At 34.1% G+C, this 22,414-nt stretch overlaps 1 protein-coding gene across 11 annotated transcripts in view; it reads left to right on the top strand.

Annotated features, from left to right (window-relative positions):
- LRRC4C (leucine rich repeat containing 4C) overlaps positions 1 to 22,414 on the top strand; it is a 426,317-nt gene that overhangs the window by 177,656 nt on the left and 226,247 nt on the right. The window lies entirely within an intron of this gene.

Raw genomic sequence — 22,414 nt, 5'->3', positions numbered from 1 at the left:
GCTACGCAGTCATGCAATAGCAGTATTTTAGTCATTGATTCTTGGACTGCAGCTTTCCTCAGAAGTTTGGCAAGAATAGAGAGGTGATTGAGTTTTTGTGTTATATACAGTGAATACCAGGAGCCTAAACTTTAGGTTGACTACACAGCCAGACTACTTGCCTTTGTTAATGTAATCTTTTCTAACAACTGTGAGTAATTTCTTAATACAAAGTGGTCTTTTTCCCTCAACTGAGAGAAAGGATGGTTTCAGTCTGCCTGTTCAAATGTATTGTAGGGTACAAACTCTAGGGTTTAGTTTCCGAACTGGGTTCTAGAAACTGCAGATTGAGAACTGAAGCAATTCTGTATTTTCATGTAATGCTGGTAATAAGAAAATGCAAAGTTGGTCAAAGACTTAAGGGTCTTGAGAATGTAGTGTCAGAATTATCATTTTAGCTATAAGGTTTGCAGTGATATTTGTAGATACCACTAGGATTAGACTAAGGGAGAACTGAAGTCTGAGGATGTCTATTATCAACATCTACACTAGTTTTTGTTGTTCATAAATACTTTCAGTGTCATGATTATATGGTTTAAGATCAAATGTTTCATTATTAGGAAAAGAAAATAAATCTCATCAACTTGTTCTGAAGGTGAGTTCCTTTACTTTGTGTGCTTATTAGCATTTGTGATAAGAGATTAATTTGAAATAAAAATTAAATGGATTTGACAAAAAAAAGAGAAAATATAGAGTGCACTTGGCCTAATATGACTGTGCAGCTATTGGCTGTAGTTAAGCAAGAAGATTCAGCTTTTTTTTTTTTTCTGTGATGTCCCATCATTTACATTTCCTGCTATTACTGTCCTTATTATTTTATGGTATTTTTAATTCCTCACTGCTTTCTAGAAGTTGTGCGCTTCTTGTCATATCTAGTGTCCTTGTAAAAGTGCCTTATGATAGCACCTAACAAGATAACTGAACACATACAGCAGGTGCTTGATTTTTTTCAGTGCATTCAGATGTTGAAAGTATTCTGGTAGCAAGATTGACACTGATGACAAATAGAGCTGATTTAAATTATTCGTATCTTTATAATCAGAAAATGTGAATTGGTTGAAACTAAAATGTTGTCCTCAGTTTTACATCACAACAACTCACTATTTTGTCTGCTTAATATCTTTCATTTTCTAAATTACTTTCTGAATCAAATAATTCAGTACTTTTACAAAATATTCATGAAATGTACAAGAAATTATTTCATTGAATAGGAATTTTGCTTAAGGAAATGTATTTTCAGTGTGTTTTGTAGGAGAGTGTCATATGACCAGTGCTGATACTTATGCATATGTTAATTTTAAGAGTGTTTTATGTGTGTATTAGTCTTCAGCTGAAAACACTGTTCAGGAGTGATTATTTTCTTGTTTGAGAATTGACTTAACTGAAAACATTTTAAATTGCATAGTTACATGAGGAACAGTTATTTTCAATTCAATCAAAAATGGCTTTTAGTAAGAGCACAGAAATTAGTGACAATATGTTAGGGGACCATGTATCACAAAAGACACAGAGTCAGTTTGCATGCAAAAGTCATTTAGCTGTGATAACAGAAATTAGATTTCAATCAGTATGCTCTTTGTTATTAATCCATTTTTCTTCTTTCATCTGAAGAGGTCCTAATAACATGTTAGGCAAATCATGCTCTTTTAGAAACTAATTTGAAAAAAAAAATGCTTTTGAATCCTCACAATTTCAGTCACGCATTTTATAAATATAATTATATGTTTCTTTGCTACTACTGTATGAATGCATACTTTGTAAGTGTGCACAATGTTGTACTTTTGGTTTTGATCCAAACCTATTGCTGTGAATGAAAATTATCTTATTATTTAAGCAGACTTATGAGATAACTGTGGGTTGTGCAACAAGAATGTTGTTTTGAAGACCTAGTAAATATTTTTAAGTATAGGAGTACTACTGATTAATAAGTAGGGTTTAAGTACTAATGTAAATGTCTCCCTTGGGAGCAGAAGAGGTGGTGTCTTAGGTCATCTTGGTTGTTTCACCAGTCTCATCTATGGTCTGAACTTGGTAAAAAATTTCTAGTGTGTACCCAGGTAAACACCTGTGTGCATTCTGCATGAGAGAACTTTCAAATACGTTGGTATGAATATAATCTCAGGTGGACTGAAGCTATAAAGCTACTTAACAGTCTTTGTTACAGACACTGGTCTTACTGCGTTTGGGGGCTTTTGATCTGCTATTGTGGGTATCTTTTTTTCTTTTTCTTTTTTTTTTTTTTTTGTCTCTATGGCTAGCTTACGGATAGAACAAGAGAGCTTAACTTTTACCATCAATGATGTTGAGAAATTACTACCAATTTAGTAGTATTTCTTCTGCTTCTAGTCTGGCCATGATAATTTTTAGCAAACAAAGATCCCATTTTAATTTCACCCCTCATCAGATAAGAATCTGATGATTTTTGTTGGATCACTTTCAGAGGTCCATTACTCCACTGTCTGGATATTTCAGCACTATTCTTGTTTCTCTCAGAATCACAGGCTGGATTCAGATACAGTTGCTCCTCCACATTTAGTGTCTCCTAGATATAGCTCTATCATACATACTTGTCATCTAACATACAAGATGTTAATGCACGAAGCGTGCCTACAAAGTATTAATACAAGGCTATGCAGGCTGCCTAAGACCCTTGTGAAGAATGAATGGATTCTGATAGATCTTTTTATGCAGTGATCAAAAATTATTTTTTTTGACATATAATTGTGGTGTTGTTTGGATATGTACATTCCATCCCTATCACAAACCATTAAGTCACCTTATGTTCAATAAATGTAATATTTGTTTCCTTTTCTTTGTTATTCTAGATTTTTTTTTTCCTAATTTTGATACTATCCACAGGTTCTGTGTAGCCTTCTTTGATTGTCAAATCCTCTTGTCAACTTTATCTGTATAATTCTAAATTCAAATCAACATAATGTACAACCACTAAAATGTCACTGGAATTAAAATAGCTACAGAGAACTGTCCAAGTCTATTGCAATCAGTGTATTCCAAGAAGCTCATAAAAATGTGTAAGGAAATTGAGATTGAAGGGAGGTCTTTGGTTTTATTCACCCCCCCCCCTCATGTAAAGTAATCAAGGTATTGATTTCTGTCACCCAAATTATCCCCCCCCCCTCATGTAAAGTAATCAAGGTATTGATTTCTGTCACCCAAATTATACAGATTGCAATCATGTATGTGATGAAGTTATCTGTGGAATATTTGAGATGAAAAAAAAAATCTTTTTTTTCAAAAAGAGTTGCAATTTTTTTCAAGAGTATTCCTTAAGGAAATTGTCTGAAGAACCTTTCTGCCTTGTTGGCACTGTTAATGATTTGATTTTGTACTCCTTTGAAACTTCAGTAGAGGTGTCTGTGGCAGGAACTGTAATGTCCTTCCTGCCTGTGCTGGCCTTGATGTCTTTTCTGAAGAAAGTTTATTCATGTATTTTGTGGCTTCAAGCATAATGTTAATTTGATGCAAAGATTAAAAAAATAAAAAGAAAAAGATTTCTGCTTTTCACAATTGTACTGTTGCATAACACATTTAGTTTATTTTTCTTCCAACAAAACTGCAAATGTTTCTCTGAAATTGGCCCAAGGAATGTGCTAAATGAACAGCTTCACTTTCTTCCCCAGTCATGACAGTAGTTTTCATTTGAGCTTGGTTAGTACTTGTTGAAGGAGCATGCAATTTATGTAGACAAGTCCAAATAACTGAGATGTGACCTTCTCCCATTCCTTGATTAATTGCTTGAGGGGTTAACAGTTAGACCCTTGCGGACATGACAAGTAATTATTATTATGATATAAAACAGTAATCAAGACTAATACTTTCTAAGCCATTTAGGTTTAGTTTCACTTTAATTTAGATACCTATCGCCATCTAACTATATAGGATCCTTCTGTGTGAAAAGACAGGAGCTAACTTCTGCAAAAGATGATTCTTACCTATTTCTTAAGATGGGTATGATAATGTCATATTGAAGTACTCTTTTTTTTCCTCCTCCCATTTTGCAAGGAGACTACAGTGACATCTCAGACTTAAGTGTTTTAATTTAGGTTTTTAAAAGTTAAATAGGAATCCTCATCCTCTGTGAAAAGTGACCCATGCTGACAGACATATTTATAGCAATTAATTCAGTAAGAAACTTACTTTAGTTTCCTAATTCTGCCTTCAGTATAATTATGGCATCTTGTGTTCAGTTGTGAATGACTGTTGTAAGATACTTATCTCTTGTATTTCAAGGTGTAAACTGGGGGGGTGAGGGGGGAGGAAACACAACACAAAGGTGTTTTATTTTGGCATGGTAATTATTTAGAGCAAGTGACTTCTAATTATGCAGAACTAGTTTACAATGGAGCTAGTCTTGTCAGTGTTGTATTTTGTCAGTCTTGTACTCTGTCACTCAGAGTAGCACCCATAATGCTATGGGACGTCATCTTTGGGTTGTTTCAATCAATTTTTTCTGTTTCTTTTTCACAATTTTTAACTTTCCTGAAGCATGACACTAACAATCTTCTGGTTGCTTCGCTTCTTATCTCACTTAATCTCATGCATTAAGTTTGTTAGCGAGTTCTGTTCTGACAGCATGCAGTTGTCCAAGGTAATGGTTGAAGCTTTTGGAGGTGTTCAGCTGGTGTCAATCTTGTAGAAAGATAGTGCAATTTGTTTTCTCAAGGCTTTATGCATTTCATGTAAAAATATATTTTCAGCAATCTCTTAAGGGAATTTACAAGATTTTCAGGTTGTTCTTCTCCACCCACCACTGAAAGTGGATTCTTTTAAACTTGATGTGGCAAAATAATGGCAGCACAACTCCAATGCTCTTGTACTGTGATCCAGTCTGGTTGTATGGATAAGGAAGAGGTATTTAGATAGTGGAAAATTATATTAGTGGTACACTTGTTTCTTGACAAAACAAAAACAGTCATAGCAATAAAAAACAAACTGAACAAAACAGAACCTATCCATACTTGCCAAATTATCAATTACCTGTATGTGTCCAGTGTCTTATTTATTTGCTTGGTTTAAAATAAAACTATTTGACACATTTCAGGCACTAATATTGTACCAAACAGCATGTAGCGAATATTATTAGATATCTAAACATATTATATATACCCAGAGCAGCATGAGAAATTAAAACTAGTGTTTGATTAAACATCAAGACCACATTCAGTTTGATTTATTGTAATCCTACATATATACTAAACACAGCTGTTGATGTAGTGATATAATATTCATTTACATGTTTTAATTACAATAATTTTAATGCTTATCATTTTAATGCCATTAAAAATTATTTACATTACTTAAACGCTTCTATTCTCAGCAACCTTGTAGCAACATTGTGTATTAGGTCCATCATATATTACATACTAAATAAAACCATTCACAAACTAAAGGTCTATTGACTCATTTGTATGCTCTCAGTTTTCAGACTGCGGATGTCTGACAGTGTAGTTACTATGAAGTATGTTTTGTCACCAGTTTGAAGGTCACTTTGAAGCAAAACTAAGAGCATATCCTTTGCATCACCAATTGTAAATTTACTGTGTTTCTGGTGGATGCAGAACGATTGATATTTATCAATTAGCTAAAATGTCTGAAGTTATGCATTAAATGCTGGCAAATGCCAAGATTTTTCATAATATGCTTAAAGCATTGGTATATATACATATACACAAATCGTTTAACCTCCTGGGAGAGAAAACTGAAAGCACATGATCAACCAGCTCTTCATGACTTCTCATTAAAATACCAGAACAACACTCCTGTATTTGAGTTCTTCCCAGTTAGTTTTCTTGCTTTTGCAGAGGAGCTTCAAAGAATGTTTAACTGTGGATTGTTTTTGTCATACAGTACTCTCAAACCAAGTCATCTCTTGATTTGAAGAACTGAAAGCTCTTATGAGGGACTGAGAACTAAGAAAATGCTATACTTTTGTATGTATTTATAATGGAGTTTGTTTCTCTTGAACAGAAATTTCCTGCTTGCTTGCAGATGCAGACTGCTGTGCTAGAGAGCTTGCTGTTCCTCTTTTTCTGTTTTCTTTTAATTTTATTTTTAATTTCCTTTTTTTTCTTTTTTTTTTCTGCCTGTGACTTGGCTGGAAGCACAGAGCTGCAACTATTGCTCAGCCCTATATAGTTAGTAGCACCTTTTTGGGCCTGGGGTACTGCCCTGAGGGATTGTAGCTTTTTAGGTGAGGAAGTATAAGTCAAAATAAGGCCTACTTGATAAAAGCAATCTTGTTTGGGAGGAAAATTGTGATGGAATATTCTAAAAGTATAGTACTTGAATGCCATTTGGCAAAGATGCATCATACTTTTTGCCAGTACCAGCAAGTAGTGTTTGAAATTTCACAATTTTAAGGTACTGATATATAAACAGTTATCTGTGTGCTTTGCTACTGCTAGCATTGTGGTTTGTTTTTTTTTTTTGGTATCCTGATGGCACCCATTTTTGTTGGAGCATCAGTCTGCTTCAGTTCTGCTTCTTGGTAAATGTTCCAAACTGTGTCAATTAAATACATATAAACAGGTTTATAAGGTATATTCCATTGTTTGTATGGTTCAAGCTAAGGTGCAGAGATGGTATCTCAAAGTTTTATCTGTGTAGTGAGAAATAGATACCAAGAGTTTCAGCCATGGTTTTCTTTTCTAAAAATAAACAGTATGCTTCAGAATAATTTCCAGCCTAATTGCTGCATTTATTGTGACCACAGTAGATATTCCAAATCTTTCCTCATAAACTTATGAGCCTCATGTGATAGTGCAGTTTGCCATTTATTGAGCACAGTTATTTTCCTAGCAGATATGCTTCCCTCAAAGATCTGATGTTGAATTGGATGATTTAGCTATAGTTCTCTCTGTAGTCTAAATATATATTGCATAGAGAAAATATATTCCTTCAGTTCTAGTATTCATTGTCAGTATTGTTAGATAACCATCAGTTTGGTACATGGAAATACATAAAATGTAAGGAACAAGTAATTAAAGAGTGGATAATGCTGTTTGTCTAAAATAAAATTACGTTTATTTTTTTCTCCACTAAATTGAATTCTGAGTCTGTTCAGACTAATGAAATATCAATTTAACAAAATTTCTCTTTCTGATTGACATACTCCTATTCTCTGCTTTCTATTTCCATAGAATCATTGAGGTTGGAAAAGACCTCTAAGATCATTTAGTCCAATCATCAGTTCATTTAGTTCAACCATCTTTTTTTTGTGTTGTTGTTTTTGTTTCTGTATCCCTCTGAATGCCACTTAAAGTAAAAAAAAAAAAAAGAAAAAAAAAAGAAAAAAAATTGTTCGTTTATTATTCTTTTTAAAATTTCTATTATTCTCATTATGTTCAGTAGTACTGGTGATCTATTCTATATCCAGATATATGCATATATTTGCTCCCAATTTTTTTAAGCTACTGTGTCCTGTAACGTAAGAAAACATTCCTTTTAAGCAGGCTGTGTGTCATTCTATCTGAAGTATTCTATCTAAATTCCTTACATTGACTTCCACTTTAATGAGCATAGCATGAGAAGGAAGGAAGAGCTTTTTCTTCTTATCTCATAATCTTCTAGTGTCTGCTTAAAACTTCATTTGGAAAAATAAAATTAATTCCAGTGAAGTTCATTACTTGGTGATGTAGTTAAAGATACATAGTAAGTCATAAATAGTTAACTAATGAATCAGGTAGATGTTTGATATATAAAGCACAGATTTCTGGGACTTATTTTCTTGCATTTATTTATCCCCATAAACATGCTGTAAAAATACACAGAGAAAGACAGATGCGCACTGAAATAGAAAATGCCTAAAATTTCATGAGATGTTCAGTAGCACTGCAGAATAAGTGTTGTAAATTGTTTTTAACACTTAAATATATGCTGTGGCTATGAAGTCATGGTTGGATGCATTACAAGAATAAGCTGAGAGTGCTACCTAACATGAAGAATATAGCAGTTGCCAACCAAAAGGTGGCTGAGACAGGCTGCCAGTGTAGCTTTCAACATTGCTGTTGCGCCCTGTGAGCCTGATGATTACTCTCATTCTCCAGATGCAATCAAAATGGTCTCAGGAAGAGAAGGAAAGAGCTGCTACAGACAGTGTCAAGGCAGTTAAGGTGTAATTCTTGGAAACCTTCATGTCAGAACCTGGAGTACCTCAGTAGTACTTCCTTTACTGATTTGAGGCAGGATTTTCAGTTCACTTGTGAGCTTTGAGTGAAAAAATATGGAGATAAAATGTTTTATATCATGGGAAATAATCATTAGGGGCCTGCTTTTGTTCATGTAAACTGAATTAAGTAAAAGTAATAAAAAGGAGTCTATCAAAACCAAAATTATGTATGACACTATTAGAAATGCAGAATGTTAAGCTATTTTCCTGATTTGTAGGATGCGGGAATCTGAATACAGACTTGATCCTAGAGTTTTTCTCTCACTTTCAGAGGCATGCATGATCTTAAAGTGTTTTATGAAAATTACCATATTCCTGGGAGTTTTGAGAGGATTAGTTTGGAAAAACAGGAGAAAATATTTCCACTAACCTCAGAAAAGTGGGTGTTGAGTAATTCTCTTTGAGGATCTTTTGATCCTCCTCCTACGGAAACTGTCCTGTTTGAGAGTCATAGAGGACAAAAACTGCCACTAGTCAGAAGACTTGATTTGAAACTATGTCCCTATCTCCACTAGAAAATACTCAGTTTAGGGTATGAGCTCTTTCTGTATTTCTGTCACTAGCTGTTAGCTTGGATAAATGCCTGTGTTTCATGCTCCAATTACAGTAAATGTCTTCTAATGACAATATCCTAGTAAAGAGGATTGGTTTAAAAAAAAATAATAAAAAAAAAAGTGATATGAAAATAGTAACATTCCTTTAATAGTAAATATCATCGGAAGAACATTGTTCATTTTCCATTAACTATATTGGTATCATTTAGACTCACTTTCAAAATTGCACAGAATCACTCAGCCATAAAAGGTGAAAAGAGATCAGAAATATGAGCAGCAAGGTCTGACTTCCTGTGTTCTCTATGTCCTTTCTGCCAGGACAGAGCAACTGTTTATTTGTTATTCACCAATGCATGTTGCTAATCAGCAGCAAAAAAGAGAGAGCAGACATAGAAACACACCTTCTAGTTAAGTTAGAATAATGTTTTTCTAATCCTTTTGTTATTATGCTTTTTATTTTTCTGTTGTGTTTTTGTCTTTGGATGTCCCGAAATACTTCAATGAACAATACAAAATAGCTTTGGTACCACACTAACTCAATTTCTCTGTCATTCTTTCATTTCTTTCATATAAATTCTTCCATGATGTTCTCAACATGACTTTCTTCCTATTTTATTTCATTTTCATAAACATATCTGAATGACAAAATGCGGAAGTCCCTCTTTTTGCTATTAGTAGGCAGGAGACTCATAAACGTAAAATGGTCTGAAAAAGTCCATGCAGTGAAATTATGTGGTAGTTTACCACTTGGAGAGATAAAGTTCTCTTTGATGTACTGCTGATGGTGTTGTATTACACAACACAGCCAGAAATGAAGCTATTTATATTCACCTCCATTACTCCTCATTCATGATATTTGTTGCAATTTCACTTCTTGAAAGGTCTTGTTATCCTTTGCTCTCTTTGAACAGAGTAATTGATGATTAGAAGTGTGATATTTTACCCTCATTAAGAAAAACACATTCCTGAAAAATGCTTAAGGTTTACGGAATGAATCACATGTGCTTTACAAAATGTTAACTCCTTAACTTTATTGACATTTTGTCTACATTCTTGATTTGCATAATTCATAGCAGATATTTTTTTTCTTACAAATCACTATCAATTTACTTGACATTATCCAAATGAAGTAGACTTTATGCTTCTTACCACATTGTCTTTTGCTCTTCGGTTCTATGTATTCATTCATATACTTATGACTGCCAAAGCACAGGAGATATTTACTTCATACATAATTATTATTTAAAAAAACAACTAAGAAAAAATCACATGTTCTTTCTGAACATGTGTTCAAGAGGATGGTACATCTCCCTGAAATGCCTGCCATTTGTTGAGGTTAAATGTGATTTGATCAGCTCATGGAATTCATTCTGTAATACAGCCACATGCTGATTTAAATCTGGGAGCTATTGTGGACTGGAACCTCATCCTTTATATAGAGTATGCCATCCCATCAGTGTCATCGCTTCTCCTGGCAGTGTAGCTGTTTTATAAACCCTAGGAATTTGCTTAAATTAGTAGAAGAAGAAAGATATGTGTTTAATTGATGGTGTAATTTTTAATTAACATAGGAATAGATGTTTTGTTCTAGAGAAAACTGAAGTAAGAATGTACAGTTGTATTTCTTTGCCAGTGAGCTGGGATCCAGAGCTTACTTGGAAGAAGCTTTGTTTCTTAGACAGAGGCAATGGAACAGGAGCCCAACTTTTCACAGGAGAGATACTAATCTTGCATTCTAGTGTTGGGAGAAACTGTAGAACTTAATTTATATCTCATGAGGAGCTTCCTTCTGCATTGCAGTTTCTGAGCAAATTTTAACAACTATTTTTGTGAGACAGCAATTTCAAAAATTGATTTTGATTTTAAGTTAAGGAGAGAGAAATCTAAAATGCAAGCATCAACAAAAGCAGAATAAGGTTCAGGGTGTTCTTTTCCAACCCCCTGGTACAGGAAGGGACACCTCCCTCTAGACCAGGCTGCTCACAGCCCCATCCAGCCTGGCCTTGAATGCGTCCAGGGGAGGGGGCATCCACAACCTAACTGGGCAGTCTGTTACAGTGTCTCACCACCCTCTCAAGGAAGAGAAGTCACTGGCTGATCAGTTTAGGCATAATTTCTGAAATAGAAGGTTAGTTCACTCTAAAACATTGAATTAAAAAAAACATGACGCCTCAGCTAACGAATGGATTTCATTAGTGATTGGTCTCTATTGCCCTCATCATCCCTCACTTCGACTTCAAAAATGAAGATTATTAAAATTACAGATTATTTATGAGATACTACAAAATGAAGAATTGTAGTAGCAAAGTGCAGAGACTTGATATTTGAACAAACTCTTTCTTTCCTCTGTCTCCTCTAAAATTTCTTAGAAATGCAATTTCTTCAAAGAGAGCTGAGATTTCACTAAAAGGTTATTTTCTAGTGATACTTCATTTTAGGCAAAATTAGATAGTTTGCTTTTACCTCATGCTAAGATTTTAATTTTGAGAATGACTGCTTCTTTTTCGCATTGACTATGTTTCTAATTTTCTGATTGTATGGTCTGGATTGTGATCAGTCATCATTTTAATACAAATTTAGCATTGTTTTCCCAGTCCTTAATGCCTTCAGCCTGACAGCTGCTCCCTTGACATCTCCCCAGACTAGTCAGACCTTAGAAGTAAATAATGACAGGCAAACTAAGAACAGCAAGGGATTTATCTCTTCACCCACTGTCTCTCATGCTGACAATCATTTTTCATTCCCCAAAGAGACTGTCAGTTTCTTGGATGACCGCTTATGCTTCTTGGATTGCAGCAGCATTTGTTTTTATTTTTGAGAGTTTCAAGAGATGACAATGTGAAATGAGTGACCCTTTCCATCCTTCATCTTGAAAGCGAAGGAAAATGACGTACTTGTTCCATTTCAGCAGAAGCTTAATGTTTTCTCTGCCTATCTTCAGCAGAACAAAGTGAAAAAGTTATTCAAAATATTTCTCATGGAATAACATAATCCAACAATTTAATTTCCTTGTTTGTTTGCTTTGCAGTGTGCAAAGTAGAACCAAAAATTAATCCTTGCAAATGCTGCTTGCAATTTGTTTCAGTGGTATTTCTGATCTCGTCAAATAAATAACACTGCAAAAGTTAGAAATGGATGAGAAACAATTCTGTTGCAACAAAATAATCATAAGATCTTAATGAGTAATTCCTGAACTGAAACCAGAATGTTTTTATTAATTGAATGGAAATGTAGTGCAATGAGCCAAGCATACATAAATAGAAACCTACGAGTAGTATGAGTTCAAAATAGGAATTGCTGAACATTGTTTGACAAGCATTCACAGAAATTAATTAAAATAATTTCTGGTCATATGATATCAGACATTTTGCAGTTTTTCAATTGAAGCAATGTTCAGAGGAATTCTGAACTAAAGGGCTGGAAACTAAAATATAAATAAAGCAACTCTATGATGGTAGTACATGCAAAAATATTCTCTGAATTCAGGCCAAACAGCTCTTGAGAAAATTAGAAATTCCTAGTTCTTCCTGCCAAAAACAAACAACCTCATCTCCATGTATCTGTGGTACAAATGGAAGGTGAGGTATCTTTCAATTCAATTTTATGAAATCTCTCACCTTAAAAAAATTAAAAAGGATTGTAAATTTCATTGTGTTTTATTCACAATTTACATAGAAATTAGTGTAGCAATATAATTTGTGTGCTTACATCATTTTTGGCTTTCTGATGCTTCTCCCTTGCATTTCTTTTAATCCCTTGGAATTATGTATTTTATTTCATTGCAAGAGTAAATTATATTTTGTCATTTTTGCAGGTAGTTGGAGTTCCTACTCGTAAAACAGTAAGTCAGTTTGGAAGTCTCCATTTCATTGTATTGGAAACCTGGTTAGGATGTCTATTTTCTTCCCCAAAGATATCTGAAATATCTCTCTCCAGAAGCTAATGTATCAAAAGAAGGAAATGAGCAGTGTTAGTAATAAGTGTTAAATTAAATGGAGAAAATAGCTGTAAGAGGAAAATACTATAATATTTTGTGCATAGCTAACCTGAGTAATCTGTATAATTATAAGAAATTATGAAAGGCAGGTATTCAGAAAGAGATTAAAAAATATAAATTGAATAATGAGAGTATCTGCAATTGCATTAGTCCAGAGCAGATCTGTAAGGATTATAGCACTTATAATTCTAGGACACAAATCAGACACTAACACTAGGAACTAGGGAGAAATGTGCCTCACTGGTTAGACTGTCATTGTAAAATATTCTAATATCCCTTTTCTATTAGGGATAAAATAATGGATGAGAGTTAACATACCTATTTCAAAATCATGGATTTTTGCTTCTTTTGGAGTCAAAGAAGTACTGTAATGATTAAGGCAACAATATTAAAATGGAGGAAAAAATTGGAAAGAGAAATTTGTTCAAGGAATGTAATCTTCCGTGGATGACTTTGTCTTGGCAACACAGAGCTTCATCTTGTTTTTGGTTAATCACTGTGCAAATTTTATAGTCTGTAATTATCTTTAATTATAGGGGTACACAACCATTATTATGCTAAAAGGAAGATGATAGCTGTGCACAAGTGAACAGCCTGCAAGGTCTTACATATCTTTTTATTTTCTGGAAAAAGTATAGGATTACAAGGCTCGTAGGTGTTTTGTCTGCCAGTTTTGGAGCAGTATACATTACAATTATTTCTATTATCAACTTCCAACACTCATTAAATGGCTTTGCAGAGCTGGAGAAAATCTTGCTTGGGAAAAATCTGTCAGTTAGTACTAAAGGTAACGTTGCTTCACAGTGGCAAGGAAGAAGATGAGTCTACTGTACCGGCATCTTCAGATTCATTATCATTTTTCAAATGGTCTTTTGCCCTGGTCTGTGCCTGCTCAGGAAGGCTGGCTGTGACTCAAAATCTAGCACCACCTCTCAATCAGGAATGACTGCATGAGTTTGAGGGTGAGGGGGATATAGAGTTAATGCCTCAGGCCTGGATAACGAGGAGTCTGGAAATGTATCTACATACTCTACTGTAGATTTGTTGTTCCTTAAGGCAATGTAATGTCTCTATACTTGTAGATCCATACTGCTTATTGCTTTGAGAGTACTCAATTACAAATCCGGAAATGAGTTGCAAAAAAAAAAAAAAAAACACCTAATTTTCAAAATTTAAAGAGGGAACTTTGCTTTGGAACAGACAGAAATGCACCACAAAGTATTTTTCTGTCTGTCCCAGCTGGTAGTGTACTTTTATATCATTCTCCTGAGTGTTATTTCTCAGTATAAGCTACAGTCTGGAGTCATCACTCCTTAATATACAGGGCATGAGATAAAAGGAATGTTTCAGTGATATGCAGGATGTTGATATTTTGCAGTTTTAATCATTGATGTTTTAGTTGATTTTTTTTTTCCTAAAAAGTAAATAAAGGAAGAGTAACAAGTTACATAATATTATTAGTTTCATATATTTTAAAAACCTTATTAGTTAGCTATGAGTTCTTTAGAATTGAGGACTAGATGGCTTATATTAAGTTTGAAATTAGAAAGGCAGATGGGGCTGAAGTTTAGAGAAATTTATACATTTCATTACATTACATTATACACATACAGAATAAGTGTAAAAAATAGGAAGCTGCCTAACAGAACATTACAGGGTAGATGGATGAACTTAGTTATCTGTTTGTTGTTACTTAAGCAGAAGGTTATTAGAAACCTAAGTGTGAGGGGGAATAGTGTTTTTGCAGAAGACTGTAAGTTTAAATATAGAAGCTGGTGAAAAAGTACTACTAATATATTCAAGGTCTGAGAATCAACAGATACATTATCCAAAATTCTCTAAGTCAGAAATGACTCAGTTCTGTGGTTCATTTCAATGGCTTGTTTTTCAAAAGTTGGCCATAAAACATAATTCCTCAGACTGAATAGCAATTACAAAGGCTGTTCCAAATGTAATGCCTCGTATGTTACAATCTTGGACCACCATGTTAGAGGCGGATGTTGGTGGTATGGCAATACATGCTGAACCTTCCTGGCAATATTTCATATTTCCTATCCCGAGATGCAGGCACTGTTGCTGGTGAAAATGCAAAGCTAATAATGGTAATTGCATTTTAAAATAGTTTTTTCTAACTGATAATTTGCTCTATCAAATTCTGTTATTGTGCTTGTTTTATCTGTTGTGTTTTACATGGATTTAAATACAAGGCATTACTTCCTGAGTGACCAATGTTGTTATTTCACCTTATACTGAAAAGAAGCTATTTAAGGAGGAAAAGGAGTGGAGTTTGTTAAATGGAAGCATAAATCTGCAGGAAACCTATTATTTGAGCTTTTTAGAATTGATTTTTGGGCATAATTAAGTTTAATATTGCTAATAGCTTTGTAATAAAAAGATATATATCAGTGTCCTAATGATGTTATGATGGCATGGAATTAAAGAAAAAAAATATCAATTTACTCAGAGGGAAACTGAATTAATATAAAACATTAATCCGGTAATGTTGCAAACTGAAAAAAAAAAAACCAAAACCAAAACAAACAAAAAAACCCCACTAAAAACAAAACAAAACAACAACAACAACAAACAAACAGAAAAGGGCTGGAATTCATTAACATAAAATGTGAGTTCTGTGCTAAGGTCACAGCAAGAAATAGTGTTTACTTATATGCAGTTTTGACAGAGAAAGATCTAACTTGATATCAGGTCTTGTACGAGGAAGATGTTTACAAGACATTGGTAAGTTCAGCATTGTACTATACTGTGTTATATGTTGTGCCTGTCATGACAAAGAAAAGCTAATTGTAGCGATTGCAGTCCTGGAGTTAGGTCACCAGATTAAGCAGCGGAAAAGACAGCTTATATATGGTAGCAGTCTGAAAAACTTTTGTTTGTTTGTTTTTGTTTTTTTCTATCAAAGAGAAAACTGAGTAAAGCAATAATCGGATGTAAATTATTAGGTAGGAGCTAAGGGACAATGCTGACCTGAATAAAGTTAATATATTATTGAATTTAAATATGTTTATGCTGTAAAAATGAGGAATATTTCGAAATTTCAGGCCTAAGCTTCTGAAATAACTTTACAAAAACAAAAATATGACAAAATATAAGGGGGCAAACAATGCAGTTTTTTTATGGTAGAATGGGACCATGTGACATAGATATTCTCTTCCACTCACATTTTCTACTGAATAATACTTTCATTCTTTTCTAAATAACTTATTATCAGTAAATTTCTGGTTTAAATTTCCTTTTCTCTGCATTTGAGTTTTATTTTTTTCCTTAAATGTAAACATTTGAAAAATAAGGCTATGAAGAAAAGCATATATGTAGTCTTACAGAAAGTAAGTGACTTAAGCTTGGATGTGCTGTCTAAGAGGTCACAAATATCTAAGAAATTTTCAGAGAAAGGCATGGTTTATGATGCTGTTGAGAATGAAGTTTATAATAAGAGGGGTCCAAAACCATGAACTCCAAGTAAAACTCCAGAGGAAAACAAATATGATTCCCACAAAACAATTAGAAAAGAAGCAATTTCCTGTACTGTCAATGGAAAAAATGATAGTACTGCATTTTTAAGGGAAGAATTCCCACGATGACTGTTCAGATTATATTATTACTACTAGGTTGTACATGCTTAGAATATCTTTACAGAGATATATGTTGATATCATTGGAAGGTTAACTCCACAACCATTTTCAAGAGCAAAACCTGCACTCTGCTGTGTTCTTGACTGAAGAAGCATACATTTTTGTTTATATGTTTCTTTTGCAGCTATTTTGAAGATAGGTTAATACAAAGTGCTTTTGAATAGTTGATAAATGTTCTGTCTGCTTGTGACAAACTGTAAATAACTTAAAAACAATGAGGAAAAAGATGTAGAATACAGTGAGAATGCTAAGGACAGTCTGACAATGCAAAAACTACTTAGCATTTATTGGTGGGGGTATCCTTTTAAATGCTAATCATCTTACAGTTATTATAAACGTATGATTAATAAGTCAGCAATTGTAAGATAAGACTGAAGAAAATCAAATCTACATACTCTTGAAAACTGTTTGAATGCCTTTAACTAGTAGACTAATATCCACAGGGAAGATGGAGTACAGTGGTAACGCTGACTTGTATTCTTATAAAATGGTATTTAACTAATTTTTCAGGATATGCCATGATGAATTTCTGTTTTTAAAACGAACTACTGATTTTACAGTGTCTGATGTCTGGGTAGAATAGGGACAGATTGGTGTAAGAGAGAAGAAACTTGTTTTGTTAGAACACGGTGCTCAGTTTGCAGTTTGTAGCCCCAGGTTGCCTGAGGAAATGTCTGGTCCTGAAAGTATTACCGCAGCGTGACAGTAAAGAACAAACAAAAAACTGCAGTGTTAAACAACTTCAAAAAGAACAGATTTTATGTTTACAATATTCAGAGTGACAGAGAAATCTTCAGTGCAATCAGGATCAAAAGACTAGAGGTACCCAATGCATTCATTTTGTAAATGGGCACAGTGATTTGCTATCACTTGAATGATCATCTTCAAACAGATCAGAGTATCTGTTGTAGAAATTGTAACTTTGGTAAGAACCTGTACTAAAAAATTACTTGTCAACACTGTCACATAATAGAGGGCAACCCCCTTTGAATCATCATGATGCTTTTTGCATGGAATAAGACTGTGTACCAAATCCCCTCCTAAATCTTTTCCAGCAGCGGATATGGTTAACATTTTAGATTTGTAATGTCTGAATTGTTATGTTTTGAATATTGTTTTGTGACTCTGAAAACAAATACTCAACTTGGAAGATTTTGAGGAGATGAAGAAGATAGCATGGAGCCACAAACAGTTCAATTCCATTGAGTCTGATGAGTGCACGTAAAAAGGCAGTTACTTTTGTGGTAGCTTATATAGACCAAATAAATATATTCCTCCTCCCACTTTCAATTTTAGGCTATCAGCATTCTTCTCTAATCATCCCACTATATCATTCACTTGAAAGACCTCATCAGAGAAATAATCATGCCAGATTCCATTTCCGAAGTGAAAATGTTAAAGTCTTACGTTAAATACATTCAGAAGAACACTGCCAATTTAATAGCAGAAATCTGACAGTTTTGTAAGGGATTCTTGCATCTTTTCTCCCAAGCCATCTCCCATGCAGAGCAGAGGGGAGTGACTACTCTGTCATTGCGATAAATGAGGTATGCAAACACTAGCTACACATAAGGCACTCCAGTGTTGGCGGGATGCTAAATGCTGAAATTTAGTTTTTACATCAGTGCTTGTCAGGTTGGATTTAAATCTCATTCATGCTTCATCTCTTGGTGCTATTTTCAAAGTATAGTTTAAAACTTGACTCAAGACTGTTAACAAAAGAATGAAATTAGGAAATGGAGGGATCAAAAAATCATCTCTGTTAATAAATGTAAAAAAAATAAATAAAAAATTCTGGCATGTAAATATTCTCTTATTACATCATGTTTTTCTAATTGGCCTGAATATATATATATATATATATATATATTCTTTAAAGTAGCATTTATTTCTTTTCTTCTTAAAGTTTAGTATTTTGAGTCCTGGATACATGAGTTAATGCTTTCCAAATCGGATTGCGTCAGAGGCATTTAACAGTGGTTGAGGTTTCATAATTAGAGAACATTTTATATTATTTCTTCTGCTTTTTGGCTTCTGTGTCTACACAGACTATAAAATGAACCTTGTGCTATTTCTAATACACTTCTTAGGTCATCTTCTCCCTCAGTTATGTCCATTAACAAAGTGCTTAATACTCTAAAATGCACTTCACGGAAACAAAAACCTCATAAAAATATGTTCCTGTAGCCAAAGTAGACCCAGAGAACAGCTTAGAGACTCAGATTGCTTTTCCTAACTTCTGTACCGAACACTTTCTGTTAACACTGTGACCTAAATTGGCTGTCGGTTTTAGTAGCTGGCCGTCATGTTGTTGTTGAGTGAAACTTCATAGTACTATACAACTTTAATAGGACAATTTAAAAGAATCCAGGTGTACAGATTCTCTTCCACTGTTGTTTGAAGAAAAAAAGAAAAGCTAAAACATGTCATTGAAGAAAAACTGAAACAGGTAGTTGTGATCCAACATTTATTTATTTATTATCACATATGATGCCACTTTTCACTTATTGATGAAGTAAACAAAAAGGTAACATTACAATCTGAAGTATGGCTGCATTACTTGATGGAAGTCCAGCCATCCTTGACAAGAAACCAGTGCAAACTGTACAAGTTTCTTTATGACCATGTCATGTTCATAAAAGTACAAATATTTAGAAATACCATTGTTTTATTAATATCTGATTTGGTTACTTAAAAATATTTGGTGTAGAGATACTACATATGTTTTCTGCTTTTCTTTGTTGCTCCTTCCCCCTCTCCATTCCCACCAGGTAATAATGGTACGGCATTAGGTGAGTGCTGGAAGACAATGTTGTTTACTGTAGAGAAGTGAGAGGGGTATTTTCTTAATTTCTCTAAATGCATGAAGACACAATTGTCATAGCAAGGAGAAAATTATTAAAACACTTACTTAAAATTATTAAAGTACTTTTCTAAAAAAAAAAGAAAGAAAAGAAAAAAAAGTAATCCTATATTTTGGCTAGTAGAGAACTCACTTTCTGGAGAAAATGAAGAAATCTAATAATTCTTAACATGTTGCTTGTCAGCTTCTGATAATTATGACTGTGGTTGCTTGGCAGCAAGAAGCTGGATTCACTGACCTCTGCGCTCTCTCATATATTTCTGTTGTCTACTTGCCTCTCTTCCTTTAACCCCTGGCATCTCAGAATGCAAAATCTTGTCTCTGTCTCTGGCTGGCTGCCTTTTTTCTTTATGAAAAGAGACAATTTTTCTTTATTTTTGCCTTCAGTCTGCTGGTCCTGTGAAAGATGCCTGCAAACTGGAGTAAAAACAGTTTTGCTGAGTGGTATTACTGAAAATTTCAGAATAGTTGGGAACAATTAAAAGTACATAATCCATTTACTTTAAATTTTCAGGAAGAGTTCTTTGGCTGTAGAGAGAAGTGAATGGTCTTACAGTCTTTTGTGATCCAGTCAACATGTGTAGTTTGAAAAGACAGTACGAAGGCTGTGGAACAATGGATCTCTATTCCAAATAGGGACCATCTTGGTGCACATTTCAATTATCTTGTTCATGATGTCCATTTCAATTATATATATTTTTTGTGGAATTTAATGGTAGAAATGGATATAACAAGGTGATATTCTGTAGAAATGTTATATTTCAGAAGGAGTCACATATTAAAGACATTTCAGAAAAAAGGTAGGATAATGTAAAAGCACAAAACGAAACAACAGCAAATAACATTATGCTATAGCAAGTCCTTTATTCAAAACTGAAGCGTAGCTGTAAAAGGATGGAGAACCGAAAGTGATTAGAAGCGCAGGAGTCTACCCAAATAGTCACAATTGAAGTATGTATGTAGAAGGGAAAATCTATCGATCTCAGATCAGTACTAGGAATTTTCATTTCTTCTACTTGCAGTGTTAAGTATACAGGCCAAAGGAGTCCTCTGGAGCATTACATCAGGCTGAAGGATATGCAAATGTTGAAATTTTAATTTCATTTATTAAAATAGCAAGTCACTCTGAAAATGATACCTCATTTATTTGCATGGAAACTACAACAGATACAAAGACTATTTGATAGAGATCAACATGTTTGAGAGAATTTGTGTATTTACAGTAGAGATGAACAAGAGCTTGCATGTCATTCTAGCAAAAAATCTTCATGTCTGTCCAGAACATGGCTTGTCTTTTACATCACTGTCACCACTGCTGAAACACACCAACCTCTGCCCCACTGTGCTCACATCTTCCACAAAGATGTGAAACATCAGTGAGTGTCAGTGGGTGCACCATGGAGGAATTAAGTGACATACTTTTACTTTTTCTTCATATGCTCTTTCATGTCACATGTTTTGTGAGACTGTCCCTCTGCTGCCATCTGTCAATAATTACTTTGTAGCAACCCTCATAATTCACTTTATAATGTACTAGTTAAAAAATGTTCCTAATTTTTTGTTCCTAATTTTGTTTTGTTGTTTGAATTGCTGTATTTTCAAAGAAAAAAAAAAAAAAAGAAAAAAAAAAAAGAAAAAAGAGTGACAATACTGAGTATCATGGCTGTTTGCTTGCTTACTTTGTATTTCCCTTTGATTAATGGAGACTTTCTAGAAGTGCAGAATCCCATATGGTCAAGACTTCATGTTCTGCCTTACTCGTGTTTAGCTGACTTCAGCTAATCTGAAATCTGCTGAGTAGTTACTTGAATTCAACTGTACCTGAGAATTAAAGTTTTTACCAGTTTAAGCTAATTTTAGAAGACAGAAACGGAGAGTCCCACCAGACATTCATATTTCAAACAAAATCTTTCCATTATATTCGATTTGAAGTTGAAAAAGAATTAGGGGATGAAAATGAAAAACCTTGAGATGAAAAGCCACTGTTTATTTTCTTTATATACTAGAACACACAGAACAGGCTGTTCAGCACCTAGAAAGGAGATTTGTACTCAAAACATGAATACGTGATGCTTCATACACAACTATAACTGTATGCTTTAGAGATTTCTCTTTTCAGTCTTTTGTTAGGCTTGGTAGTTTTGTAATTATCTTTAGTTCCTTTTGTTATGGCTTTTGTGCTGGTGAAAGTTGTCATTTGACAACACTGAAGACTTATTTTTCTTCCTCTATGTGCAGATAGGGTGCAGTATGCAAACGCAATGCAGGTTTTTTTTGAAATTCTCAGCAAACTTGAAGCTTGACCTGTGGGAACCTTGTTTATAAGTAAAAAAAGTACAGTTTCCTCAACCAATTTGCTGTAGGGTTTATGGGCATTCAATAGGAAGTATTCTTTATCCCTCAAGTTTGTTTTACTGTTCGAGCAATGCTGCTGTCACCAGATGGCCACAGTAGCCTGCTCCAAACAAAAGCAGTTGAGTGATAGCCTAGAGCTATTCAGTTGTTGCTTCTATTCTTCTAACACTATTGTACTGTGCTAGACAATTTACACTGCTCTTTTGAGTGCTGAATTTGAACAAAGTTTCACTTTAGTGCTTTCTCTGAATCTGTCTTTGTTATGAACTCCATTTACGCAACACATGCATCTTTGCCCCCTAGCAAATCTTTGCTATGCATGACCATTAAAATTTTTAAAATTGATGCATTTTAAAAGCAGACAATCTCTTGATTAAATACAGTATTTCTGTATCTGTTGTACTGAATTTGAATTTATAGTTTACATTATCCATACCCAAACAGAAGAAACTTAAGCTTCTGGCATTATAGGTGTTATCTGTTATTTACAGATACCAAAAATAATTGGTAAAATACTACTAGAATGTAATTTTACTACTATTTCAGATTCATTTTAGTTTCTGTATTAATGTGATTCCTCACAAATTTAACAAGATTAACGATTCCAAAGCCAGTAAAGGAGCAGTGGGAACAAAAAATTGTGCTACAAGTTGTTAAGTTGGATCTTAAACTTGTGTGCCCTGGTGGCACAGTGGTAGGAATGCTGCTTGCAACACTGGAGGCCCGGGATCGAATCCCTCCTGTGGTAGAAGTGCCGTTCTGCTACAC

The sequence above is a fragment of the Coturnix japonica genome, chromosome 5 (genome assembly GCF_054131305.1).
Source record: "Coturnix japonica strain WE chromosome 5, WE-NBRP24, whole genome shotgun sequence".
Classification (NCBI taxonomy): domain Eukaryota; kingdom Metazoa; phylum Chordata; class Aves; order Galliformes; family Phasianidae; genus Coturnix; species Coturnix japonica.
Note: the sequence above shows the minus strand (reverse complement) of the source record. Positions and strands in the feature narration are given on the sequence as shown.